The following is a 20,679-nucleotide window of genomic DNA, read 5'->3' as shown; positions in this document are numbered from 1 at the left end:
CAATGCCCACTATAAAGATCTCATAAGCCACCTACTATCAACAGCAAGAAACATCATAGCCAGATACTGGAAGGACCTGTCAGGCATAAACATGGAACACTGATATCAAATAATATGGGAAACAGCTTTACTAGAAAAGCTAACCAGTTGACTGAAACTGACATGGAGAGAAATAGAAGAGGACGCCTTCACTTCAGCATGGCTCCCCTTTATCACATACACAGCCCAACAAGACAACAACGCAAACCCACTGATAGCATATGATTTGTTATGGCAGACTCTTCAGAGTCCCATGGACTGCAAGAAGATCAAAACTGTACATTCTGAAGGAAATCAGCCCTGAGTGCTCACTGGAGGGGCAGACCGTGAAGCTGAGGCTCCAATACTTTGGCTACCTCATGAGAAGAGAAGACTCCCCGGAAAAGACCCTGATGTTGGGAAAGATGGAGGGCACAAGGAGAAGGGGACGACAGAGGACGAGATGGTTGGATAGTGTTCTCGAAGCTATCAGCATGAGTTTGAGCAAACTACGGGAGGCAGTGGAAGACAGGAGTGCCTGGTGTGCTCCGGTCCATGAAGTCACGAAGAGTCGAACATGACTAAACGACTAAACAACAACTTAACCTAACAATCCACCCCACGCACAAACAAATCCCACTGCAGCCAGCCAAAGACAATCAACCACACCCCAGGCTACCCCAACCTCTCTCATCACCAAGGAAACATAACAAGCGAATAGAAAGAACACCTACCCAAGTAACGCTGACACAAAAACCCAATGCATACACTAAGTAAAAGAACATAAGCTTTACCACCCCACCCACTCTCTCCTGTACCCTCCCTCTTTTATCCCCAACCCTATACTGCATATAACACCAATGTCTCACAACAAATGTAACTGATCTGTAGAAAACACAACCTGAAGAAAGTGACAATGCACGTGAGGACAATGAGGCGACAATGAGGAAAATCTTTAATATTTTTTTTTAATAATAATAATAATAATACACATTTGAACCTGATCCAGTCACAATGTCCCCCACCGCATCCTCAGAGTCAAGTTTATATTTCATATCAAGCATTTTGCTTTGGCATTTTAAAGTTGTAAAGCACTTTGGGTCCCTTGGAAGAAAGGCGGTATATGAATATAATATAATAAATAAATAAAAGTTTATCCCAGCTCCGGAATATATGGCATCCCTGATGCTATGCTTGGCTAATCTGTGTGCAGGATCCTGGGTGCAAGTGGTTTGAAAATGTAACTTTCAGGGGGGTCTCTTATGTTTGTTTGGGGCCTGGCATACTTTTGACGAAACCCATTTGCTTTGCATTCAGTGCTGTGCAGAGCTCATTAAACCTGGTAAACGATCAGCGCTGGGAAGATAATTAGCACCCAATAATGGAATAAGAATAGATTACAGAAACAATAACATTTTGCAGTTCATCTACCGGAAAAGAGAAAAAAGGGGGAGGAAATGAAAATTGCAGTTTTTCTGTTAGGTAAGTCGAGAGCTTGTATAATCTCTCATTACTGAACATTAATGAGGATTGACGGAGTCCTATTCAATTCCAGAGATAACCATCAAATGCTTCTATATTGGGAGGACGGCTCCGCTCCCGCCCCTTCCCCCACCTCCAAGGAAGATCAGGCAGCATTAATACTGACTGAAAAGAGAGAAGGGAGCGAGATAATGCATTTCATTTCTCCAGTTGTCATCGTCGTCAGAGTTGCCTTATGCTTCACCATCCTCCCTCCACCAGTGAAACAGAAAACGTTCTAGCAAAGGCATAGAACATACATTTCTTCAGGGTGAGCCAGACAAGAGACATTACCAAGATGTATTTCCCCCTTCTTCTCATCTCAAGATAATCTGTCTACAACGAGCTTTCATGAAGAACACTCAGATCCAGGGATACAGACATTTCAGCTCAGGGACCAAATGCACACCTCTCGGAGGGATTGGCAAATGTGTCAGTTTGGGTTTCTCTCCCTTCCTTGCACCAGAAACCCACCCATAAAAATTTGCGCTTTTTACAATAAGGAAAATGGTAAGAGAAATGCACACTGGGAAATATGGGGTAGCAGCTGCCAGATGCGATGTTGTGTAACCTCTCTGCAAACAAATCGAAATGAATGCTCAATGGACAGGTGATCTGGAAGCAGAGTTTGGTCATTTTACTGACTCCAGGACCCTCTAGAGGATGTCAGGAATTGAACCCAAGACCTTCTGCATGTAAAATACGTGCCATACCACTAAACTACTAAGATGAGTTTAAGCAAACGTATGAAAGTATGCTATACTGAGTCAGATCACTTATGTCAATAGTGTCTACTCTGGATGGCAGGAATCTTTTACAGTCCTACCTAAAGAAGTATAGCTAGGGTTGGAAGAATCTGTCAATTTCAGTTTCTCTTGGTTTCTTATTTTTCCAGTTCTGTTCTCCATATAAGTTTGCATATATGTTTTTTTAAAAGCACTCATGAAAATTCATCAGCATTTTAGTGACATTTCCCTACTATACAGTTTTATATGCAGTTTTGACTACACATTTTTTGCAAAGCAATCTTCTCTAATATAATACATTTTTATATATTGTTTTCACGAATATATGCATTTATATGCACACTTTACTCTAGCGCATGCATTATTATTTTTTACACTTTCCTTGGCTGGAGAACTGCATTGCAGAATTCGGGGGCGGGGAGCATTTTGAAAGCTAGTTATTGTTTCAGAAAATGCAGATGCACAAGCTCACCTTTAAATGCAAACTGAATCAAATTTCTTGCCCATCCCTACACTGCAGGCATCTCTAATCTAAGAGTGGGGAAGTGGCAATGCTCTATCTCATGGGTAGGCAAACTAAGGCCCGGGGGCCAGATCCGGCCCAACTGGCTTCTAAATCTGGCCCACGGATGGTCCAGGGAGCAGAGTGCTTTTACATGAGTAGAATGTGTGCTTTTATTTAAATTGCATCTCTGGGTTATTTGTGGGGCCTGCCTGGTGTTTTTACATGAGTAGAATGTGTGTTTTTATTTAAATTGCATCTCCGGGTTATTTGTGGGGCATAGGAATTCGTTCTTTCTTTCTTTTTTCAAAATATAGTCCAGCCCCTCACAAGGTTTGAGGGACAATGGACTGGCCCCCTGCTGAAAAAGTTTGCTGACCCCTGTCTGATAAAAGGAATGGATTCTAACCTGCTTAGGAGTCAATATGTTCTGGGACCAAGTCACACTTTACATGGTCCAGACTGTTTAATACATGTTGATATTTGTATGTCAGGAACTAGCCAGCAGTAAATCACATGGCGTAGGAGACGTTAACTCTTTATTAGAAAAAAAAACCAGGATGTGCTCAGCAAATCTTCCCAGTAGATCTTGCCTCCTATGAGGCAGTTGCAAAGTCCTCCCACAACTGCCTAAGTCTCTTCCTCTCCAGGGTTTTCTGTAAGCAATCAGAAACTGTGTCTGCACATTGCCAATCTTTCCTCCACCCTTTTCATGCCTCGCCTAGTTCTGGGAGATCAGGGGGGAAAGGAGCTTGTTGTAGCAGGAGGGGGAAACACCTGTGACTCTTCAGCAGCCTGACTCCTCTTGACCTCCCTCCTCTGACTCTCCTGCTTCTGGACTGCTCTCTGCCATAGACTCCCCCTGCTCACTTAGCCCTGTTACTTCTTCAGCTTCTGACATCTCCTCTTCCCAATATTCTCCCTCTGATCACACATGGTTGTCCCATTGCCAGTCCCCACACTCTGACCCTTCTTCCCTTGGGGTTCCGCAGCTGGATCATCCCATCGTTCCTCTGAGTTCAACCAGCCCATGACATTGTAGCAGTAAACCCCATAAATAAAGTGTGAAGCTCCAATGCATTCTATTGATGGAAGATAAGGCTATCAGCTATGCTCTGTCTCTGTTGTCAGAGCCAGTAGGCTTTTGAATACCAGTTGCTGGAACTGAAAGTGCAGAGAGTGCTGCTGTGTTCAGGTGCTGATTGAGGGCTCCCAACCAGAAGAGGCATCTGATTGGCAACTGTGAGAACACAGCATTGGGTTAGATCTAGAGCCTCTGGCCTGATTTAGCAGGGCTCTACTTATGTTGACAAGGGATGCGGGTGGCGCTGTGGGTTAAACCACAGAGCCTAGGACTTGCCGATCAGAAGATTGGTAGTTCGAATCCCCACGGTGGGGTGAGCTCCCGTTGCTCGGTCCCTGCTCCTGCCAACCTAGCAGTTTGAAAGCACGTCAAAGTGCAAGTAGATAAATAGGTACCACTCCAGCGGGAAGGTAAAACGGTGTTTCTGTGTGCTGCTCTGGTTCGCCAGAAGCGGCTTAGTCATGCTGGCCACATGACCCGGAAGCTGTATGCCATCTCCCTTGGCCAATAAAGTGAGATGAGCGCTGCAACCCCAGAGTCAGGCACAACTGGACCTAATGGTTAGGGGTCCCTTTACCTTACTTATCTTGACAAAGGAGAAGGGAATGTAGATATCAGTACGTGCTTAATTTGCCCACCAAAATAAAACGGAGCTTAATGAATATATGTGTTATTTTGATGGGATCATGTTCTTACGTTTCAACAGTTTTAAAACTGGGTTTTCTTTTTAACAAAACAAAACAAAAATTTCATGCATCAGATGTTGGTTCAAACCCTGAATGAAGTTCTGCCCAGTTTTGCACTGTTTGCAAAAATTTCATTCAAGTCTCAAGAGCAGGAATGGTTGCGTATGAAATACAGTATTTGAAAAACATACCCAACACAATCCAGAATACATATCTCAAGCTTCAAATTAATATAAAACACTTTGCATTTAAGTGCAATTCAAGATGCGTTGTGGCCAAAAAAAGTTTGAATGTTTGATTCCACCCACCTTAAAAAATAAAATAAAATGTTTGAGCATTGCTAGAGTGGTTTTATGCACTACAGGTCTGAATAAAACTCATAGAATATGCTTTTGTCACTGTTTTGAGATATAAAACATAGCCGGAGGACTTTTCCACACTTACCAGATGGGCAGGGTATGAAAATAATAATTATTATTATTACCATTAAGAGTGGTATAGCTGCTGTTTTTTCAGGTTTTCTTTCTGGTACGCTGTCACATAACACCATATTTATTAATATAATAATCTGGAATAATGTGCTTTAAAAAAAAAACAGTTTTTCTTCTAGCACCAAATAATCCAAATTTTGTGAAAGATCTGGAACAGATCCTCAGTACTTTCATTTGAGTGGCATGTACACAAACACTGTCCTGGTTGGTTTTTTGGTTTTGCTTTTTGCTTTTGGATTGGTGGGTGTGTTTTGGGAACATCTGCTTCATGCCACTTCCCTCTCACAGGTCTGGGCTGCCAGTTTCCGAGCTCAGTTCAGAGGAGAGATGTGGCAGACAGAGGCGACGCTAACTAGATCAAAGCACTACTCAAGATAACAGGCGTTATCTGCAGACAAAATTACATCACAATAACCAGGTTTGCCATAGCTCGGACAAACACTCTGTTCCTCTTAGAGCAGTGGGCATTAAATACAAACAGGGAAAGAAGATATGGAAAGGCTATCCTTGCGTGCATACTCACAATGCTGACGTTTACTGGCTGGAGGAATACCTGGGTACCTGAGCGGTGTGCCTGCAGCCGCAGAACTTTTCTCAGTTCAGACACAAGCAACCAGTCGTGTAGGAATCAAAACCCAACTCTCTAATAGCCGCTACGTGCGACCATAGGTACAGAGCTACAAATTCCCTCCATAAAATGTTGGCTCAAACGGCAACTACATCTGGTACGTCGGGGGAAGCCCTTAATCTCCCTCCAAAAAACCTGTTTGTGAAATACGCAAGGTGATTTCGTGAATAGATGACCAGCACCACCTACTGGCCTGTACAGGAATATCCATTCAAACACCCTCTGAGAACCAAACAGTAGTGCCAATCTTCCAAAAAAAGGTTACTCCTGGCTTTGTCTGTGTTTTGTAACAACAGCAGTCAGTGCTGTTCCCAAGAGGTTTTGCTGGACAGTGATTGTGGGGGAGGCAGCAGAAGCTGGCAGGGAGGAGGGTGGTCATGATCTCCCCAATCTCCCTGTTTGATTCTTCCTCCTAGCCTGATTCCTGTATTGGAGGACAAATGTCTGCAGTGGAGAGCCTGCTGTATTTACTGAGGTTCTCTGCATGAATTAGAACAGTGCACCAAAGAGTGCAGAACTAGTCAGCACATCCCTGTTCTTCCTCTTGCCATGGGAGAAGCAATACCTGAAGAGGACGTAATTTTAACTTCATTGGGTTGCCAGGCCAGTAAACCTTAGAAACTGAAATATAAGTTTCCCAAGGAGAAAAAAACCTGCAGCAAAATTATAATGTGAAAGTTTAGGGAAACTGATCAGTGGTGCAGTATGGGATGCGGGTGATGCTGTGGTCTAAACCACTGAGCCTCTTGAGCTTGCTGATTAGAAGGTCAGCGGTTTGAATCCCCACAACAGAGTAAGCTCCTGTTGCTCTGTCCCAGCTCCTGCCAATCTAGGCTTTCAAAAGCATGCCAGTGCAAGTAGATAAATAGGTACCACTCTGGCGGGAAGATAAACAGTGTTTCTGTGAGCTCTGGTTTCCATCACAGTGTTCCGTTGTGCCGGCAGCAGTTTAGTCATGCTGGCCACATGACCTGGAAAGCTGTCTGTGGACAAACGCCGGCTCCCTCGGCCTGAAAGCGAGATGAGCGCTGCAACCCTATAGTCGCCCTTGACTGGACTTAACTGTCCAGGGATCCTTTACCTTTTACCTTTTCCATGCAGAAGCTCCCATTCCTGCCATCTTGAGTCAGAATGAAATATCAAGTAGCAACTGCTGAGAAAGGCCTCCTCTTGAAACCCTGCTGAACCACCTGTCAGTCACAGCTGATGACATCAGGATGGAAAGAGGCTGAGCTGGTTAATGGACACAAAGGTTGATCAGGTAGAAGGTGCATTTCTCTGCGTGAAATGTGGGTACTCTGAAATATTACGGAACTTCGAAGATGCAGTCCCCCCCCCCTAATTGTGGCATAGGAAGTGCAATCTTCTGTGAGTCTCCACCTCCAGGCATTTCCTTACTGATGTGATTAGATTCCTTTCATAACTAATTATTTGCATGGATGAGCTGGCCACAGTTACTTCCGCATAGGCACTCAGTCTGATGCTACCCTTACAGATGGTGGTAAGAAGAACAAAGGATGCTGCCTTGTACTGAGTCAGAGAAGGTCAATATTGTGCACACTGGCTGGCAGCAGCTTCCCAAGGCTTCAGGTCCTCCTAGAGATGTCAGGGATTGAACCAAAGATCTTCTGCATGCAAAGCAGGTATTCTGCCAATAGTCAGGTGCCACTCATTTAGACTGGGGGTTGGTGACTGCAGGCCAACTTTGACAACCTGTCCTCTGTGCAGCATTTCCCAAGCACCCGACAACCAGTTAAATGTTGTTTGCTTGGGAACTATAGTGCAGCCTGTGGACCACAGGGATCAGCTGTGCAATGGGGTTCCTCACAGGAAATTTGGTTTTACAGCCAATCCAGCAGGCTTGAAGTCACTGCCCATCAACTGTTGATCAGCGGCTTGAACTCACCCCCCTCACCCTGACTTTCCGCTGCATCTCTGCCGTCACATATTATATCAGTTGTGGGGAAGGTGGGTCGTTGTTTGGAGGAAAGCACCTCACGAGCCGAATCAGGACCCATCTCAGGCCAGATTTGGCCAATGGGCCAAAGTCTCCCCACCCCTGATTTAAGCTTTTAGCAAATCAAAACCAGCTCTCTCACTGGTGCCTGTCTGGGAGCTGTTGAGAGGCTAATGCAAATATTGGCCCATCAGTGTAATGTGCTCCTGTGGTCTCGCTGCTGAAGCGTGTCAGCGTTCCTCAAGGGGAGCCCCACGTGGCACACCATGCAGTGCTCCAACCTCTAAATGCGCTCATCGTGCTTTAAAAAAAAGCCTGTGGGACCCAGGTGCTCACTTGACTTGCATTCAATCACCATAAGCAGAACTGACACTGATTGATCACCATTGAGTGACACTTCTCTCCCTTCCGCATGCTAATGAGAGAAAATCAAAGTAGTGCTCAAAGCAGGCTGCAGCAAAAGGTGCTGTTCCTGCCTGGGCCCCAGACGCAGGAACAGTGATCACATTTCACTGAGGCTTGGTCGTCTGTCTTGCACTGAGCTGTGGAAGAGGCTGCTGCTTTTATAAAATAAGGTTTCCCTTTCTTTTCTCTGCAAGTAGAAACCAGCATAATGCTCTTGCATGGATACAGCAGTTTTCAAATACTGAGAAGGCTTTGTTTCCTTTTCCACAGTTGTTGCATGCAGAGCCATTTCCGTTCTGCTGCAGTTTGTATTCCACCAAAAATTATATTATTTGTCTTGCTGTCCGATGGGGCAAAATTACACAACCTACACAATTTCCATAATTAATTACATAACTTAAGTTGTCATTACGTTATTCCATCCCATTAATTTCAAAGGGAAAGCAACACAAATGTGGGGTAAAAGTAATCTATTATGTGTCGTTTGGGGACTGAAAGCAACAACTACAGCAAATACTGATCGTATTTGCTGGATTGGTTCCCGTTCTGGAGGCGAGATGAATAGGTCAACATCAGCAATTTCCACTCCCATTTAGATTTCTGTCCTTCTCTGACATCCCAAGGAACCACTCATATTAATAGGCATTGTCTATGTGAATTCAAAACAGAAGCCTTTGCAAAAAATATTGCTAGCCAAAGAAAAATTGAAACGAAAAGGAATCAGATTAAAGATACCTGATGTAGAGTGACAGCTAGATTCAGATCCCGACTCAGCCATGAAGCTCACTGGAATACTGAGAAGCATAATTTACCCCTTACAGAACGACAATTTCCAGCACCCTTAACAAACTACAGTTCCCAGGATTCTTGTGGGGGTGTGCTTAAAATGAGCTTTGGAGGTGCAGTCCAACTACAACTGGAGGGCCCTGGAAGCTGCCCTGGCGTCTTTGAGGAAGGGTAGATGCAAAAAAATAAAGTATGTTGACCCAGCATTTAAACTCTGCCCATGTAATAGCTTATCTTTGGCCACAAAATCCAAACCCAAATTGCAGCTGTATGTAAATGATTCCCCTGGATTCCAAGTCTCTCTAAAAACTCATCCTGCGCTTCTAGAGGGAGAAAGATAATAATAAAAAGGAGCCTAAAAGAACTTTCCCCTTGGAGTTGTAGACTACCTCCTGCAAATGCTTGGTGTATGTTGATTCTTTCCATTTCAGCGCTTGCTTGCACCATCCAGGTACGTTGCAGTGACATTAGTCTCAGGAGTGTGGCTGTGCCTCAACACATAAGCTGCAGAGCTGCATACACCTTCCCTTTGGCACATTCCAGATCTTTTGTGCCCTGCAGTTGAACCTTCCTGTTTACTCCTTGAGTTATTTCCCAGAAGTGCACATGTCCAAGGATCCTGCATTTGTGTCTCCAGATTTTTATCAAGCACACACAGATAAGGCCTGTCCATATTTCTGGACTCTGGTTTTATTCTCTCTTATATTCTCTTTTCCCTTTTCTAAACTGCTTCTGTTCACCAGAATTTGGAGTTCCCTCTAACAGATTTTAAATGTTTTTTTCCCCCAACATCATTTTCTTATAGTGCTGTGATTATTTTTCATCCTGCTTTAAATTTTTTAAATGTCCCCCCTCCCCTTCTACTCCCCTCCCTCCCATCAACTCTTTTGTAGACATTTGTCGGAGGATTTATAAATCAGCAGCTTGTCTTGGGAAGAGTCTCCTTCTGATCCATGCACAAACCCATATTTTTACAACTTTCCATTTGTGTAGTGAACAGCTCCTTACATTCAGACGAAAAGGTTTTTAACAAGTTCCAGGTCCTTCGTTATCATAATGAATCACCCCTCAGTTGGTAAGTCACTCACTTTGTTTGTCTCCATTGATTAATTATCACTTCCTCCTTTATATTTGGCAAGTTGTAAGACAGCTCAGGGATCTACTTCTTGCATCTGGTCATCCAGCAATTTGTCCTTTTCCAAAGATTCCTCAAAATGACCCATAAATGCAGAGTGCCTCCAGACTGTCGGTATTTTGCAGGAGGGATTCAAGTGCAATTACGTTTACACACTTTAAATGGCATCTCAGGTTAACGCCTGAGAGTGAGTAGGATCAGATAAAAAAAAATCCCACCACGCTGGTGTGTTTTTGCAGGTGCATTCTGCAACAGATTAATGCAATAACAGTGCATAGCTCAGTTGGTAGAGCGTGAGACTCTTGATCTCAGGGTTGAGGGTTTAAGCCCTACATTTTTGCATTGCAGAGGGTTGGACTAGATGACCCTAGTGGTCCCTTCCAAGTCTACAATTCTATGATTAGTGGTGGGTAGTGATCAGCAGTGGTGATCAGCAGGAAGCTATGGGACGTTCACCAGTTAGGAACAAAGCAGTATGTCCATCTCCAAAATATTTGCAGGGCACAAACCGTATTGAAAGTGGGGTAGCGTAAAAACCACCCTGATATCACATATCATCATGGTTGATGTGGAAAGGCTCAAAGTCTTGGGAGGAGGAGCTTATATTAGTGATCATTCCCCCTGTTTCTGTCTAAGAGACATGATGTGAATTTATAAATAAGGGGATCAATTCGTTATTCTTCCACCCGTTGGAGGTCTGGGTTTTTGGAAGCACCTACTGTATTTTTTCACTCCCAACACACAGACTTAACTAGTTGTAGGAAAGAAACTGGAGTGCCAAACAGAGGGTTCTTCTCTTCTTGACAAGGGTTCTTGAATGAGTCAGGACCAGTCGTGGGCAGCATGGTAGGGAACCACCACTCAACTAGCCTAAGGTCACATTGCTGCTACTTAGTACGAGGAAGCAGGGGGTTGCAAAAGCAGAAGCAGGATTGGTTCTGCTACTGTGTTCGCACCTTGCCACCCCCTTGCCACTTGCTCTCTACTTCCTGGTAAGCAACAGAGACACAAATGACCAGAGGTCAGGGGAGTGGATCTCCATGCTGTCCACTCCTGGCAGGCCACGTTGTACCAACACTTAAGAACTGTCAAGATCCTAGAAATTACAGACAAATCAGCCTAACTGATAAATCATCTAAACACGATGTGAAGAATGTCCTTCAAGTATTAGCCACCCGGGCAGAAGAGAATCCTATATGTTGAACAGCAGGCTTGACTCCAGAATAGCAAGATGATTGTTTTACAGTATTCCACTTTATAACTAATATATGGCAAAAGGCAGCCCGGCTACATTTATTGATTTAAGTGCAGTTTTGATTCTATAAATAGAAGTTGTCTCTAGGAGGAATTATTTTTTAAAAGCAAATATTGATTTGAGACTTCCTTTCTAAAATAAGGCTGCTTTGTGTAGAAACATGTTTGACAGTTCAAACAGGCTGGAGATGTGTTCTTGCAGAGCTTCCTGCATGTAAATGAGTTCAACAAGGCTGGATTTTAAATCCATTGTCTTTTTATTTTTATATGGAAAAATATAGTTCTACATTCGTATAAAGGAGGAGAAGTAGAAGAGTTTGGATTTGATATCCCGCTTTATCACTACCCGAAGGAGTCTCAAAGCGGCTAACATTCTCCTTTCCCTTCCTCCCCCACAACAAACACTCTGTGAGGTGAGTGGGGCTGAGAGACTTCAGAGAAGTGTGACTGGCCCAAGGTCACCCAGCAGCTGCATGTGGAGGAGCGGAGACGCAAACCCGGTTCCCCAGATTACGAGTCCACCGCTCTTAACCACTCCACCACACTATATGCCCAAGATTCTGGACAGACTTGTAAATGTACTGCTTTGTGTACTATTTTATTTTTGACATTTCTTAAGACGGCATGAGAAAGTTATTGAGACATTTATTGCTTTCTGTACAAAAACGATTCTAGTTATTAATGGTGCTAAAGCCAAAGTAGTGATCTTTGGTAAGAGAAAAAACTTTGCACAAATGGTAAATGCTCTAAAGAAATAGAGCAGGGGAAATCGTACTGCTGTCTTGGTATACAGTTTTTCTGCAGAAACCAGTTGCTTGCATATTTAAGTTGCCTTAAATAAACTCCCAGAATTTAAGCTCATGGGATCAATTTGCCCAATTTTAAATGCCTTTAGAGCAATGCTAATTTTGGGTGCAGAAATTCAGGACTTTGTAAACATCACAACAGTGAAAAGCACCTTCTGTGTATGTTTTTAGATGTATTACAATCTACCCCTGCTTATTTAACTAGAGTAAAGTGTTGAAGAGATTTCTGGCCTATTGCATGTTAGCATGTTTAATTATTGGTGCAGAATAATTAAAATTATTCTTCATAAGATCTGCCTTGAGGAATAGATGGTGATAGTTTTGGGTAAAATTCAAATTTACTACTGCAATATAAATTCTCAGTGCAGACATCGAATTCAGGCAATGAATTCAGGCATTGACTATTTATTTAAAACACACACATGCACATATATACTGCTTGTATAAAAAAAAACCTGTTAGCTGTTTACAAAAATATAAAATAAAATGTTAAAACGTGTTTTTTGAAAAAGAAAAAGAAAAGTAGGTATTTTAAAATATTCAAAAGATGGGTAAAATCAACAGTAACTAAAAAAGAAATAAAATATATGTAACTTCTATAGGTCTGGATAGCCTTGCCTAAACAAAAACTGTTTTAAGCAGGCACTGAAAAGCGTACAGCGAAGGTGTGCGTCTAATTCAATGGGTAAAGGGTAAAGGTACCCCTGCCCGTACGGGCCAGTCTTGACAGACTCTAGGGTTGTGCGCCCATCTCACTCAAAGAGGCCAAGGGCCAGCGCTGTCCGAAGACACTTCCGGGTCACGTGGCCAGCGTGACATCGCTGCTCTGGCGAGCCAGAGCCGCACACGGAAACGCCGTTTACCTTCCCGCTAGTAAGTGGTCCCTATTTATCTACTTGCACCCAGGGGTGCTTTCGAACTGCTAGGTTGGCAGGCGCTGGGACCGAACAACAGGAGCGCACCCCACCGCGGGGATTCGAACCGCCGACCTTTCGATCGGCAAACCCTAGGCACTGAGGCTTTAACCCACAGCGCCACCCGCGTCCCCGTTCAATGGGTAGGGAGTTCCAAAGTGTAGGTGCTGCCACTCAAAAAGATGTTTTTATTACAAGCATGGAATTAGAATTATGTGACATCCATAACAGTGCCAGTTCCACAGACTGAAGTGGTTCAGTGGGCATACATTGGGCAAGTTGATCCCACAAGTAAACCAGTCCCAAGCTGTTGAGAGCTTTTTATCCTACTAGGAACACCTTGCAGGTGCTTGCAGGGTGTGGGGCAGCCAGGTACCCTTGCCCTGGGCCTTGAAGTACTGAAATCAAAGCTAGCATTATTAGTATTTGACTGTCACCTGTTTAGGAGATTTCATACTTGACAATGGTGGAGGATGTGTGTGTGTGTCCCCCATTGGTGAAGTATTGGTGGCATTTGCCCTTGTTCTGATAGGAAATGCTCAGAGGGGGAGGACACAAAATGAAGGGTGGTTGAGGAGGGTCTGTTGGGGGGGGGGGGTGGAGTGAAAAATGTCCCTATTTTCGTCTGAGGAATGTTGGAGGGTATGGGGCCTGTTCCTAGAAACACACCACAAAATGAAGTCTGGATGAGCCCCTAGATAGATTCGCCTTTCAATGTGAACATAACTGAATTTCTTCCTAATCCCTAATCATGTGAATAATGAAATAAAGGGGGGGGGGGTTCTGCTTCAGCTCTCAGCTAGCCAGCCAGGCTGTTTGGGATACAGTGGTACCTCGGGTTACAGACGCTTCAGGTTACAAACTCCGCTAACCCAGAAATAGTACCTTGGATTAAGAACTTTACCTCAGGATGAGAACAGAAATTGTGCTCCAGCAGCACGGCAGCAGCGGGAGGCCCCATTAGCTAAAGTGGTGCCTCAGGTTAAGAACAGTTTCAGGTTAAGAATGGACCTCCAGAACGAATTAAGTTCTTAACCCGAAGTACCACTTGCCTTAATATTAATGGCCAGCAGACGGCAATCTAAAACTGTTCAATAAATTATAACCATCGCCCTCTCATTTCATTTCACTTTGTGCACTGGAAGATTGCATTTTTGACTCCCGAGTGTGCATTGTTCTAAAAGTATCACGCTGGAAGTCAACTTGCAGGTGGCTGGATGTGGAGGAAAAGGAAGGATCCAGCAGAAATAGAAGTGGAAGGACCTATCGAAATGATATGCCATCACCGCCCCCCACACTGAGGTTAGGAAATGTGAAAAGAAACAAGGCAACTGTTGCTTTTCACTTAGTATTTGTGTATCACCATGAATGTGCTTGGTGCTTTACGGAGTATAAGACGACAGGCCCCCATCGACACCCCCTATCTGAATGACAGCAGAAAGAAGAACAAACAGGAACTTAGAATTCTGAGCACATACAAAGTGCTAACTGGTGGTAAAGGTAAAAGTAAAGGTACCCCTGACCGTTAGTTCCAGTTGCGGACGACTCAGGGTTTGCCCGCTCATCTCGCTCTATAGGCTGAAGGAGCCGGCGTTTGTCCGCAGACAGCTTCCAGGTCATGTGGCCAGCATGACTAAGCTGCTTCTGGCAAACCAGAGCAGCACACTGAAACTCCGTTTACCTTCCTGCCGGAGCGGTACCTATTTATCTACTTGATGTGTTTTCGAACTGCTAGGTTGACAGGAGCAGGGACCAAGCAACGGGAGCTCACCCCGTCGCGGGGATTCAAACTGCCAACTTTCTGATCAGCAAGCCCTAGGCCTAGGCTCAGTGGTTGAACCCACAGCACTACCCTTCACAGAATTACCTCATAACGTGGCACCCACATTTCCTCAGTAATGCTTTTAGCTGCACAGTCTCAATCTGAAGTCAACTTTAATTACTATGGGCGGAATTCAATGCTGAGCTCTTCCCATCATTTTGCCTGAGCAACTGCTTCCGTTTGCTAGATGGAACAATCCCCTGCTCTCCTTGCCCTACACTGGGCAAGGGGGCCAACTTGAATAAAATATTGGGGGGCCCACACAATCATTCACATGATATGGTGCATACATACCATTTGAATGGCAATGCCCATCAACTTTTTTTGGGGGGGGGAGGGAAAGCCCCATCAAATATTTTATGGGGAAGGCAAAGACCCTTTGGCCGCTAGGAGTTGGCTCCCATGCAAGTTCTGGGGTTTTTCTGAACACTCCTCCCCCACCCCGAGCCAATTTCAGAGGGCTCAAGGGGCACACAGAGGGAGTGGTGAAGAAGGTTAGAATGAGAAATAATGGCTAGCCCAAGGTCACCTAATGACCGCATGGCTGAGTGGGGATTTGAACCCAGGTCTCTCCAGTCCTCATCAACACTCTGACATTGCATTGGCTCTCAGGCCATGCAGCTTTTGACGGGCACCCTCAGTCACAAATGCAACTTGTGCCAAGGCACTAGAGTGCTAAAATCAGATGCACACTCACATTTCTGAATGTGCCCATTGCAGCAGTAGCCATATGGCTGCTTGAGCCAATGTGACAAAACTTTCTTAAAGTCATCACAAAATTATCAAAGAATTGTGGCCACCGCCATGAGGGTTAATTGTGAGCATTGGGGACTGTTCTGAGAGAGAGAGAAAGAGAGAGAAGTACTTTGCACATGCTCTGTTGTAGCCTTTTTGCTCATTTACCAAAGCATACTACAAGTACAAAGCATACAGCAAGTACACATAAATAATACAAAGTTACAAAGGTTGTGTACCACCCACAATCTCCATTGAGTCGTAGCAAGATCCAAGAAGTTCCAGGTGCTCACACAGGGTTGTGTTTCCGTTGGGAAAATCAAGGCAGAGCAGAGGCTAGTGTCTCAAAGAAATGTGGCTTATTGTACACATATTTACACCTGGAGTCTTCAGTGGGGTGGAGCAGAACATTATACCCCAACAGTATGTTTGTGTGTGTGTGTATGCATTATTGTGTCTTATTCAACCAACAGAATGAAGGTATGGTAATATGCAATTTGGAAACATACAATTAAATAATTTACTGAAGTTACATAAATTAGGCAGCACGCTATATTTAACTGTCATACTGAACAAGCAGGGGCGCCAACTTTAATAAAATATTTGGGGAGCAGAGACCTGCCCTGCATAATTGATCACATGACACACATATCATATCAAATATTTTATTGGGGGGGGGGGGGCTGAAGCGCCCAGAGCCCCTAGGAGATGGCGCCTATGTGCACAAGTTTGTGGGTTTTTTTAAAATAAAAAAACAAGCCTTCTGAAATTTCCAAAATGGGAGTTTTTAAAAATGAAGTGGGATGTTTCATTCTTCAGAAAGTAGCTTACCTAAAGAATGACAGTTAAAAGATTTTGAACAATCTGACAAATCCAACATTTGGAGCAGAAATACTGGGCTAAGTTCAAGATGCTGGTTTTGGTGTGAAAAGCCTTATATAGCTTAGGATAAGGATCTGAAAGACTCTCTCTCACCCCTTGCAGACCCAATAGATCACTGCACTTTACAGATGAGGGCCTCTTGTCGATACCATCTTATCAGAAGGACTCTATCACATAACATAGGAATCAGCCTTTTAGGTTGTGGCACCTACTTTTTGGAATTCAGTGCCCTTGAAGATTACAGGTACCGGTATTTTCAAATCCAGTGAAGAAATAAGTAACAGAATGGGGCAATGTTATTATTTCCTCCAATATTTTCAAGTCAGGCCTATTACCTGATAAGGAAATACAACAGTCTTTTTGAAATAACAGAATGATGAAAGAACAGAAACCCCCCCAAAAATAGTGATTAAAGTATATAGCATCATTATGAAGACTATGCCTATTAATATTGGTAGGATAAGGAATTGGGACAATATATCCCCACAGACATAAGGCCTGTCAATGTATCCAGCAACAAATTGTGAGTATGAATCTCAAGGAAAGCTTTTATAGATTGATAGCTTGCTGGTATTTGACACCTGCAAGCCTCCAGGTGGTCAATATTTCGTGGGAGGGATTCAAGTGCATACCAGACATTTAGGTTTGCACAACTGAAGCATATTAAAAGTACTCTACCAGCTTAGTGCAGCAAATCCATTTTTTTTAATGGACTTTTTGATGTCAGGAAAGCAATGGGAAAATGCACTGAAAAGTGTGTGATGAATAAATGGTTATTAGGAAGCTATAGAAATACTGTACCACAAAAGCAAATCAGGATGGGTGTTAATTGATGCATTAGCTCCCTGGCAACAAGTGGGGGGGGGATCCTCAATCAAGTCTGGGCATAATCTAACCCCTGCATAAGCTTTGTGCAAGCAGATCAGGATGGATGCTCAATAAGTAGTTCACCTGTAGGAAACCTGTATACTGTATAGAGAAGTGATAATATAGGATAGAGCCGCAAAGCACCAAATGCTGACACGGCTCTGCCCTAAAATAGTTATTTTTCTGAAGTGTAATAGTAAATGAAGTTCATCTTATGACCCATTAGCAGTCCCATTATGTATGCTTTTGAGATATATCAAGGATCTGGTGTTACCAGAATATGTGCAAATGATGATGTGTTTTGTGTTAACACCTGCTCACATAACAATGTGCTACAACTGAGAAAGAGCACAGCACACACAGCACACACAGTACACACTCAGTTAGGATAGGGCTGTGGGAGTAGGCTCACATGCAAAGTTAATTACTATAGTGGCTACTCGCAGATGGTCCCGTCTATTGAACATTCATCCTTGTTCGCACATTTGTGGGGAGCTCAGATGATGTTATCTACTGAACATTCAGTCAGTGCATCTCCTCCATCACCTTCTTGTTGCCAAAAGTCCCAGTTCAGGTAGGTGGGTTTGTTACATTAAGCGCTTTAAATAAACTTTAGTTGTGCCACTTTAATTTGCCAGTATGTGACTGAATCCCATTGAAAAATGGTGACTGCCTGGAAGTGCCTGCTGAATGAGGAAAGGTAGCATGTTCTGGGGAATTACAGTGTTCCTTCTACCATATAATTTTGTCTAAAAACAAAGGTGGTTTTCAATATTAGAGCATTTTCACTTCACGGGGCAGGTGAGCACCCAGCAGGTAGTGTGTATGAGAGAGACGTTTTAACTTTTTATTGCTGCTACACATTTGACCATACATTTAGCTGTTGAACCATTTTCCCCACCATTCAAATTAGACCGGAGTAGCTGACACTAATATGTATTTGAATTTGTGTACAAGAAGCAACTCCATTCTTTCCCGTTCATACCAGCAGGCATTCTCCTTTGTGTCTGCTGCCATCTTGGTTGTTGATTCTATGATGCCAATTAAGAACTGACAGGACATGTGTGCAAAAAAAAAGAGAGAGCTGTGCGTGCACCTTGTCTTTTTGTCTTTAAATATATAAAAACACACTCTCCACTCAAGAAGTGTGCTAAAGCACATACTGTTGTCAGGGAATTGTATACCAGTCACCGTATATTTACTTGTACTGTTTTCTGCAACTTTTGTGCAACTAAAAGGGACGTGGGTGGCGCTGTGGGTTAAACCACTGAGCCTAGGCCTAGGGCTTGCTGATCACAAAGTCGCGGTTTGAATCCCCGCGACGGGGTGAGCTCCCGTTGCTCAGTCCCTGCTCCTGCCAACCTAGCAGTTCGAAAGCACGTTAAGTGCAAGTAGATAAATAGGTACTGATCCAGCGGGAAGGTAAACAACATTTCCATGTGCTGCTCTGGTTTGCCAGAAGCGGCTTAGTCATGCTGGCCACATGACCCGGAAGCTGTACGCCGGCTCCCTCAGCCAGTAAAGCGAGATGAGTGCTGCAACCCCAGAGTCGTCCGCAACTGGACCTAATGGTCGGGGTACTTTTACCTTTAAGGGATCAAAAGTGTCTTTATCTGAGCTCCTGCCCTGCCCTTACTAGCATGCTGGAAAAGAAATGAGAGCATTTCTAAATTCTCAGCACGTACCATACTTTTCAGATTGCTGCTCAATACATCAGTTATAAGTGACATTTGATCCACTCACCGAAAGCCATGGAAACAAATGAGAGTAGTGCGTTCAAGATGCTTTTCTCCAATTTATTGGATTATCCCTGCATCAGGTAAAATCTGAATTGACAAAGCATCGAGATTGGTGTTGTCTGAGGGCAACGTCATGCGAATGACACAAATTAAATGGGAGTGCAAATAGCTACAAATACACATTAAATTCCAGGGTAGACAAACTCTGAAAATCCTACTAGCTCTTTTTTGTTTTAGAGGGGGAAGAGATATAAGAACTTTAGGAGTTTGGAAATGCCATGTTTCTGCAATCAGATATATACTTCCTTGGGAATAATAGTTCATTGATGACAGTGGGGCATTCTTCTTCAAATTAAAGATGCCTACAGTTTCTAGGAAGGAATCCTCAAGAGGGTTTCTAGCCTCTTTTCTGCAGTTGGGGGCGGGGACAGATCTTAAGGGGAAGTTAAGTTCACACATCTTTCCCACCACAGCTTCCCAGTCTGCCTTCAGCCAAAAGCTGAGGTGACAGAGTGCAACTCTATAGTTGCTTTCCGCACACACACACAGCTCAGTCCTGTGCATCTTTACTCAGCATTTAGTCCAACTTGGGTCAATGGTATTTAGGCTGTGTCCACACTCACATTTACTGCACAATCACAGTGCTTCCAGTGCTGGGTTAAGCTTTCACATGACGTTATTCAAAATCCATTATGTATCCTGTATTTTGCTATAAAATACTACTGTTTGATGTTTTCCTTTCAAAAACGAGCTTAACACTGGCAGGTGTCCTTAAGCTCTTCCTAATTCACCTGTAGCCAAGGTGTGAACACCTTTGCATAGGGTAAAAGTATCCCTGCCCCATCAACACTATGTATACAAACAGAAACGAATCTGACACTAATGAAATCATGATAATCTGAAGGGCTAGCAAGCACTGGGTGGTGGACAACTTATTTGCACCCTAAGGTTTTAATGTGAACACGGACTTATAGTCTCAGGTGAAGTGTAAACAGTTTGCAGTCAAACCTAAGTTAATGTGTCTTTGAATGTGAAGTGCACATTTTTTTGAAATGCAAGTGGTTAGCGAAGGGGTGGAGGACCAGGACCGGAATGAATGGGAGCCTAACACGTCCCTTCTGATGAAAATCACACCCCTCTCTCTCTCTCCCTCTCACGTTTGCCTTTGGCAAAAGCGCAGGTGTTTTAACTAACTCTCCCGGTGAAAATAATGGGAGAAGTATAACTATCAGTGGTGGAACTGTGCACGTTTTCTTGTGCACGTTGCTCTTCACGTGGGGCTGAAGCCAAACAGAGGAGAATTCCCCCACCCATCCATTAATGTACATTCGGTTTGGCATTCATGTGTGAGGAACACGCGCCCAGTAAGGCTTCGCCATCCTGACCGGAGTGGAGCCCCGTTCAAGGAGGACTTTTTTCTGAAGTGACATTGCACCGGATCCGGCTGGCTCTGAGCTCCTGCGAGGGGACGGTCGCGCTCTTAGTGTGGGCCTGAGAGAGCAACTCGCGAACTGAGGCTGCAAAACCAAACTGATGATGTCAGTGCAGCCTTTCGCTTCCTCTTGCGAAGTCTGCTACCACCGACAGTCGGCCGGTTCCAAAATAAATCTGCTCGGGAAAATAGGAGAGCCGCCCCTTCTAATCCCTTGGGGTTATACTAGCAGCTCCTCCTCGGGGTTCCCCGTCGAGGCGAGGCGTTCC

At 44.0% G+C, this 20,679-nt stretch overlaps 1 long non-coding RNA gene across 1 annotated transcript; it reads left to right on the top strand.

Annotated features, from left to right (window-relative positions):
• The first annotated feature begins 5,505 nt into the window (after positions 1 to 5,505).
• Positions 5,506 to 7,014, top strand: LOC310669146. Its single transcript, XR_014507043.1, has 2 exons — positions 5,506 to 5,717; positions 6,778 to 7,014. It is a non-coding gene; the product is annotated as an uncharacterized lncRNA (long non-coding RNA).
• The last annotated feature ends 13,665 nt before the right edge of the window (positions 7,015 to 20,679 follow it).

The sequence above is a fragment of the Podarcis tiliguerta genome, assembly GCF_965153285.1.
Source record: "Podarcis tiliguerta genome assembly, chromosome: Z".
Classification (NCBI taxonomy): Eukaryota; Metazoa; Chordata; class Lepidosauria; order Squamata; family Lacertidae; genus Podarcis; species Podarcis tiliguerta.
This window is presented reverse-complemented; position numbering and strand designations above follow the sequence as displayed.